Raw genomic sequence first — 8,203 nt, 5'->3', positions numbered from 1 at the left:
ATGAGGTTCTCTGCAGTGACTCTCAAATGTCTTATGTATCAACTAAGTAACTGTGCATGTTTGTCTTTGGGATACTAAAATACATTGATCTCTAATACTGGCTGTAATTATTTTAGTTCTAATAACTTTATTTTATATTTTGGTCATTTGGGCTAAGAAGAATAAAAAGGCTTATATTTTCTAAAATTTTAAAAGGGAACATAACTTGTAAAAATGTTATGAACAACCCCATGATATTTGAGGGCAGAGGTGAGGTAATGTGGAGATTATTAGTCTGTTCATACTTAAGTATTAATTGGAATTTTCTTTTCAACTCTGCCTGAGATTAGCTTCTTTAAGTTGAATCATTTATAATGCTCAAGAACATGAACAGGTAAAGATAAATGTATTACAAAATATTAAGATGCATTAGATGTATTAGGGTACTTCAGTATTTTAGCTATTTGGGGATTTTTTTATGGTTTATGTGTGTATAGCTGCATTAATGGTCATCATGGCCATTTTTATAAAGCTGTTACTTGTCTTGGAAAGAAGGTAATAATGAGTAGAATCATTGTGTTCTAAAATATGACCACTAGATGACAGTGGTTAGACAGTGGTTTTCACAGTTAGGGCTAATGCAGAGCATTGCTTGATTCTATTAGAACTTTAAAAAAAAAAAAAACAATTTTGTGACAATGGGCATTTTTAAATATCTGCATACCAAAATTCTTGAACAGTAAATAAAAAGAAGAGTAAAAGGGAAGAGTGGTAAGAGCTTAAAAAGTACATTCATCTATTTTCTTTTCTGACCATGGTCATTTTAGAAGACAGCATTGTCCTCTTCTGTTGTGTAAGAGTGATTGAGTCTTCCTTGTTCTAGCCTGACTTTTCTATCAGTGTGACAAGCTGCCAAAATTTCACTTAGGGAAGTTCTAAGTCTCGCCAATTGCTGGTTTCAAACTTGAGAGTTTAGGATATCAGCAAAGATAAAATTGTGAATTTTCTGTTGTATGGCTGTTGCTTTATAATTATATAAGAATCAAAAAGCCTTTGTCTAAATAGATTTAAAATCTACTTTCCTGCCATTAAAAACACAAAAAATATTCTTTCTCTCAGAGTTTTTAAGAGACCAAAATTCACTTGAAAAGATGGTAATTGGGGCCTGGTCCCGGCTTACTGGTGACGGGCTTCACTAAGATGATCATGGCACCTCAGACAGGTAAGAGAGCCCAAAGGTGGTCTCGGGATGCCTTCAAAGTCGGCACAGCCGCCAGAACCCTCGCTCTAGCGCAATGCCTGTGAGGAATGTCAGTTAGCTTCCTGTGGTATACTGATGAGCAGAACTCTTCCACTACATACCTCAATTTTGCCTAAGAAGATAAACGCAAAAACCTTCTTCAGAATTGCTGCACCATTAATAAACAAAAGAATATTCAGAAAGGAGAATTGTAGGTTATTCTATGCAGGAAATGTATGATGAAATGGAGAATTACAAGCATTTTGTTCTTTGGTGCAAAAAATCAGATATAATATCAAGGAAATCTGAATACTGTAAAACACGATTAGAAATTGAATTTCCACCTATATTGAAGTGCAGTACATCAGTAGTAACGTTGGTGAAACCACATTTGGTGAAGGTATCCTGTACTGATGGGAAGCTCTTCAATCATTTGGAGACGATTTGGCATTTTCACCCAGGTCTTCCTGGCTACCCAAGAACTTGTACTTTGGATTTTTTAATTTCTTTTGAATTTTGCTCACTTCTACACTCTCGGCTTGCCACAATATTTTTTCAGTGAAGTTGTAAAGTAGATGGTGGCTGACTTTGAAAGAAGAGCATGTAAGCTGTATGTTCCAGAAACAAACATACCTCAGGAAATGATGTTTCATGAAATTCATCACATGTAAAGAGAAAATGAAATGGTCACCTACTTGTATCTAGTTTATTCACTTTTAGGAAGTGTTTTCATCATTTGCTTTCAGAAGTCAGAAAGCATATGTCGAACTCAGCTTTGATTATAAACCCATACAGTTGAAAATTTACACTTGGAATATGGAACCACATGTACATAGAATTCAATCAAGTATAATTTAGAGAAGTATGTATGTTAGCATATTTACAATAATAGGATGTTGTCACTGTTGCTAGAATACTGACATCATTCATTTGAGCAGAAATTGAAACTGTAAATTTAAACGTTTTAATTATTACCTCACCTAAAAGAGGTTGGTTGAGATACTCATGCAGTGTATACTGTATTAACCATGTCACATTTAAATTATTAATTTCAGACTATTTGTAATTTATTGCCTTAGGGCCTGCCTCATGGCTTAGGATATTTGAGTAATAACCAGATATTTAAAAAAAAAAAAAAACTGACTTAAAAATACTGTTAGTGAAGGTTCCCTGACACTTTTCTTATTTTTAAATTGTCCCTATAGGTAGTAGTAGATAATTCAGTATTATACTAAGGTTAACTTCCAGATAAACAACAATTATTTTTTTTTTCCTTTTGGTGAGTGATCCAGAGGGTTTTTTTGGTCCAGAGTTTTAAGCTACTTTTCTCATAGTTCGCAACCCTCACCCTGATACTCTGACTGCTGAGTCAGTAGTGCTGAATCCATGTCAAATTTTGCTTACAGCAGTGGGCAATAGATCAAGATAAGTTGGTTTATATGTCTGCAGCACCATGCATCCTTATTTTCTATTTATTGTGTATTCACTTTCAATAATGTATTTCAAACTGATATTTTTATAAACAATCAACATAAGGACTGAAGTAGTAATAAAGTTAATTTGTTTATTTTTTGTACAGTTAAAAATAAAGGTGGGGGGACAGATGGAGGAGTAGGTGGAGGTGGAGTACATCTCTCTCCATGGATACATCAGGAATACGCCTTCAGACACAGAAGTGCATACAGAACACCAGCTGAAAGCATACAGGAGGACCTGACCAGTGGAAAGTCTTATATAGAACCATGCAGAACTCAGTAGGATGAAGGAACTAGGGGAAAAAATAGGAGTGTTAGTAGGAGTGGACATATCCTCAGCAGGTGGGGGAATGGAAGCAGGGGTCCGATCCCCACAGTGGGGCAACTGTCTGAGTCAGAGGAGAAACATTTAAGTGAAACAGCTGATCTGTGGCAGCCTAAACGGAATGAGAATCAGACAGTCCTTGCCACAGCCATACATACCGTGGACAGGGACGCGGGTACCCTAGAAGGCGCAGCAGCTGGGAGCTGGAGTTTAGGGATTGTGGAGCAAGCCCAGTTCGAGAGCTGCTGTTGACTGTGCAGAGACGGATCAAGGGGATATGAAGGGGGAGATCGTGGTGGGAAATGCCTGCAGAGGAAAGCTGGGCAGCCATGGGAGCAAGGCAATACTGCTGAGTCACTCACAGAATGTAGAGCCATCACCATAGCCTCTCTCCACACGCCAGCATTGGCAGTTGAACAATAGAGAGGCTGGCCCATCAAACACCTGAGGCACTGAACTACAGAGTAGGACCCCACCCAGGGTGCCCCTTTGAGTCCCTGATGGGGTCTATGGAGTAGGAACCCAGTCAGGGGCGGGAGGGCCTCTATGTGCCTGACATGTAGAACAACAGAGAGGGACCCCAGGCAAGGGATTCCCTCTAAGTGCCTGACCAGGCGGAGCTATGGAGAAAGACTGGCCAAAGAGGCCTTCTGATAGCCAGCTACAAGAGGCTCGAGAAAAGACTAACAGGGCCATAACTCCTGCCACGGAGGCAGTTTGTGTCCCTGCACACTTGGTGCTGCCAGGGTCCCTGCAAGCCAAGCAACTGCACCACCTTCACGCTCAACTCTCACTGGGGCAGAGCTACCACACGCAAAATAATAATAATAATAAAGTCTTGTGTTTATGTGCACAGGGTCACTTTGGTCCTGTCCGGCTCTTTGCAACCCTGTAGACTGTGGCCTGCCAGGCTTCTCTGTCAGAGAGGGGGATTCTCCAGGCAAGAATACTGGAGCGTATTGGCCAAAACTGGTTGCCATACCCTTCTAGAGCGCTGTATTTCCTGCTCCCCTATCCGCCAACTCCCCTGAGTACCTGGTGCTGCCAGAACCCCTGCGACCCAAGCAGCTGCACCATCTCCACATCTGGCCCTCACAGGGACAGACCCAAGCCCTCCACGGCAGCCTCAGGAACAAACCCCACTGGACGACCCACATGGAGAGGTGGAAATAAAACCACAGTTGAAACCCAGGGGTAGTGTGGCTAAGGAAGAAGACCCAAAACCTTCCCACCAGCTGTACAAGCTTCAGATTAAATCCACACAATCAAATAGGCAAACTCTATATCTATGGAATATATAAAAGGACACTGAGAGCTCCCGCAAAAGAAAACACACTAGCTCTGATAGCTCTGGACATTGGAGGCAAGAACACACAGAAGTAGGACCAGACTAGAATCTCAGCAGCCCCCACAGCAGGTCCAGAGATCAGCACAATGTTGGAGGGCATCCTAGTGAGGTGAGGTGGACTATGATTTGCAGCACGAGAAAGGACTGACAGCAGTGACTCAAGAGAAATATGTATTATTCTTATTTTTTGACTTGTTCTGTAGATTCTTTTGGGTTTTTTTCTCCGCACCCCCCTGACCCCTCATTGTAGTTGTCGATTTTATTGGCACTAAGATATCCAATTAAGCTTTTCAGCTTTTTTTTTATTCCTTTCTTTTTCGTCAGTCACATTTTTTATTGTCATAAACCTCTGCCTCTAGGTTGGGCTTTTGCAGTTCTGGGGAGTTTTCCTCTTTTCTTCTTTTCTCTTTTCTTAATTTTAACTTTTATACCTATTATTATTTTTTCTACATTTATTCCTTTGTTTGCTTTTATTACTGTTATTTTCCCCTTGCAGTTAATCTTTAATGTATATAAATATCTACCTCTATTTTACTTTGCATATCTATTTCTTTCTTTTCTTTCTCTCCTTTCCTCTCAACGTATTTGTTAGTTTTATTTTCATTGCATTATTCCCCAATTGGCACCTTGCTTTAGTTTTGTTTTCCAGTTTGTGCTTTAATTAGTTTTGTTTTGGTAGGTATAATTTTTTGTTTCTTTTGCTTGCTGGGTCAATCTATTGTACTTAATATTTTTTCAGCTGTTTTGATTTTGCTTATGGGTGTATATGTAAATGTATATATTCAGTCACACTTTTTATTGTTATAAACCTCTGCCTCTACACTGAACTTTTGCAGTTCTGTGAAGTTTTCCTGTTTTTTCCCTTTTTTCTTCTTCCATTTTTTTTCTCTTTTCTCCTTTTATAAGTTTTAATTTTTAAAACCTATTATACTTTTTCTACATTTATTCCTTCATTTTCCTTTCCTACTGTTCTTTTCCCCTTGAATTAATCTTTAATGTATATAAATCTTTTTCATCTACCTCTATTTAACTTTGCATATCTACTCTTTCTTTCTTTCCTTTCCACTCAACATATTTGTTAGTTTTGTTTTCATTGCTTTATTCCCCACTTGGCACTTTGCTTTCCTTTCGTTTTCCAGTTTGTGCTTAAGTTAGTTTTGTTCTTAACTGGTAAGTATAATTTTTTATTTCACTGGATCAATCTACTGTACTTTATTTTTGTTGGACTGCTTTCACTTTTTTCATGGGTGTATATGTACCTGTGTATATTCCATTATTTTAATTATTATTTGCCTGATTTTGTACATGCCATTTGTCTGGAGTTCATCTTTGGTTTCTCATTTTTGGATATTTGTTTCACTCTCCCTTAATGCCATAACAAACCACTTGTGGAATCCTCATTCCTGACCAGAGATCAAACCCCTGAACCTTTGGAGTGGGAGCACTGACTCCAACACCCTAGACTACTAGGGAACTAACCCTAGGGAGTATCACATAGTGAGAACTCACACAAAGGAAACCACTTGAATACAAGACCCAACATCAGCCAACCACCAGTAGCACCCTGTGCAGGATGCCTCATCTAAACAACAAACAAAACAAAAATACAAACCCAATCATCAGCAGACAGGAGTACCACCTCACTCAGCCTTGCCCATCAGAGGAAAAACAGCACAAATCTCACCCTATAAGAAGCTCACACAAACCACTGGACCAACCTTAGGAAAGCAGAAACCAAAAGGAATAAAGAATACAACCTTCTTCAAGGAAAGAATTCATCTTTCTTTAAAGCCTGGGGAAAGGAGACCTCAAACACAATAACTTTAAAAAATATATGAAAAGGCAGAGAAATACTGCACAAATGAAGGAACAAAATAGAAACACAGAAGTCCAAATAAATGAAGAGGAAATAGGAAACTTACCTGAAAAAGAATTCAGAATAATGATAGTAAAGATGATCAAAAACCTTGAAAAACAAAATGGAGAAAATGCAAGAATCAATTAACAAAGACCTAGAAGAATTAAAGAATAAGCATACAGAGACAAACAACACAATTTCTGAAATTAAAAATATTCTAGACAGAATCAATAGCAGAGTATCTGAAGCAGAAGAATGAATCAGTGAGCTGGAAGATAAAATGGTGTAAACAACTTCTGAAGAGCAGACTAAAGTGAAAAGAATGAAAAGAGCTGAGGACAGTTTCAGAGAACTCTAGGACCACATCAAACACACCAATAGTCGATTTATACAGGTCCCAGAAGAAGAAGAGAAAAAGAAAGGGTATGAGAAAATTTTTGAAAAGACTATACTTGAAAATTTCCCCAACATGGAAAAGGAAATAGGCAATCAAGTACAAGAGGCACAAAGAGTCCCATACAGGATAAACCCAAGGAGAAACATTCCAAGACACATACAAATCAAACTAACAAAGACTAAACACAAAGAAAGAATATTAAAAGCAGTAAGGAGAAATGACAAGTAAAATACAAGGGAAGCCCCATACACTTAACAGCTGGTCTTTCAGCAGAAACTCTGCAGGCAAGAAGGGAATGGCAGGATATATTTAAAGTATTAAAAGGGGGAAATCTACAACCAAGATTACAGTACCTGGCAAGGATCTCATTCAAAATTGATGGTGAAATCAAAAGCTTTGCAGACAAGCAACAGTTAAGAGAATTCAGTACCACCCAACCAGCTTTACAACAAATGTTAAATGGATTTATATCGTCAAGAAATACAACAGAAGAAAAAAGATCTACAAAATCAACCCCAAACAATTAGAAAATGGCAATAGGAACATATATATCAATAATTGCTTTAAATGTAAATGGATTAAATGCTTCAACCAAAAGACACAGACTGGCTGAATGAATACAAAAACAAGACCTGTATATATACTGTTTACAAGAAACCCACTTCAGACTTAAAGACACATATAGACTGAAAGTGAGAGGGTGGAAAAATATATTCCATGCAAATGGGGAGCAAAAGAAAGCTGGAGTAACAATCCTCATATCAGACAAAATAGACCTTAAAATAAAGAAGATTACAAGAGACAAAGAAGGACACTACATAATGATCAAGGGATCAATCCAAAAAGAAAACATAACAACTGTAAATATCTATGCACCCAACTTAGGAGCACCTCAAAACATAAGACAAACACGAACAGATATAAAATGAGAAATTGACAGTAACACAATAATAGTAGGAGACTTTAACACCCCACTCACACCAATGGATAGATCATCAAAACAAAAAATTAATAAGGAAACACAAGTCTTAAATGATATGTTAAATGAGTTGGATCTCATTGATATCTTCAGGACATTCCATCCAAATGCAGAAGAATACACCTTCTTCTCAAGTGCACATGGAACATTCTCTAAGATAGACCACATCTTGGGTCACAAAAATTCAGTAAATTTAAGAAAATTAAAATCATATCAATTTAAGAAAATTCAGTAAATCTAAGAAAATTGAAGTCTTGTATATATATATGATTTCAATTTTCTGCATCTTCTCTGACCACAGAGAACATGGAAGCAACCTAGATGTCCATCAACAGATGAATGGATAAAGAAGTTGTGGTATATACACACAATGGAATATTATTCAGCCACAAAAAGGAACGCATTTGAGTCAGTTCTGATGAAGTAGATGAACCTAGAACCTATTATACAGAGTGAAGTGAGTCAGAAAGAGTAAGATAAATATCATATTCTAATGCATATATACAGAATCTACAAATATGGTACTGAAAAATTTATTTTTAAGGGCAGCAGTGGAAAAACAGACAGAGAATAGACTTATGGACATGGGGTGAAGGGAGGAG

The 8,203-nt window shown here is 37.6% G+C and overlaps 1 pseudogene; it reads left to right on the top strand.

Annotated features, from left to right (window-relative positions):
• Positions 1-1,179: 1,179 nt before the first annotated feature.
• Positions 1,180-1,890, top strand: LOC104997858 (annotated as a pseudogene).
• Positions 1,891-8,203: the final 6,313 nt, after the last annotated feature.

The sequence above is a fragment of the Bison bison genome, unplaced genomic scaffold (genome assembly GCF_000754665.1).
Source record: "Bison bison bison isolate TAMUID 2011002044 unplaced genomic scaffold, Bison_UMD1.0 scf7180017864316, whole genome shotgun sequence".
In the NCBI taxonomy this organism is placed as follows: Eukaryota; Metazoa; Chordata; class Mammalia; order Artiodactyla; family Bovidae; genus Bison; species Bison bison.
This window is presented reverse-complemented; position numbering and strand designations above follow the sequence as displayed.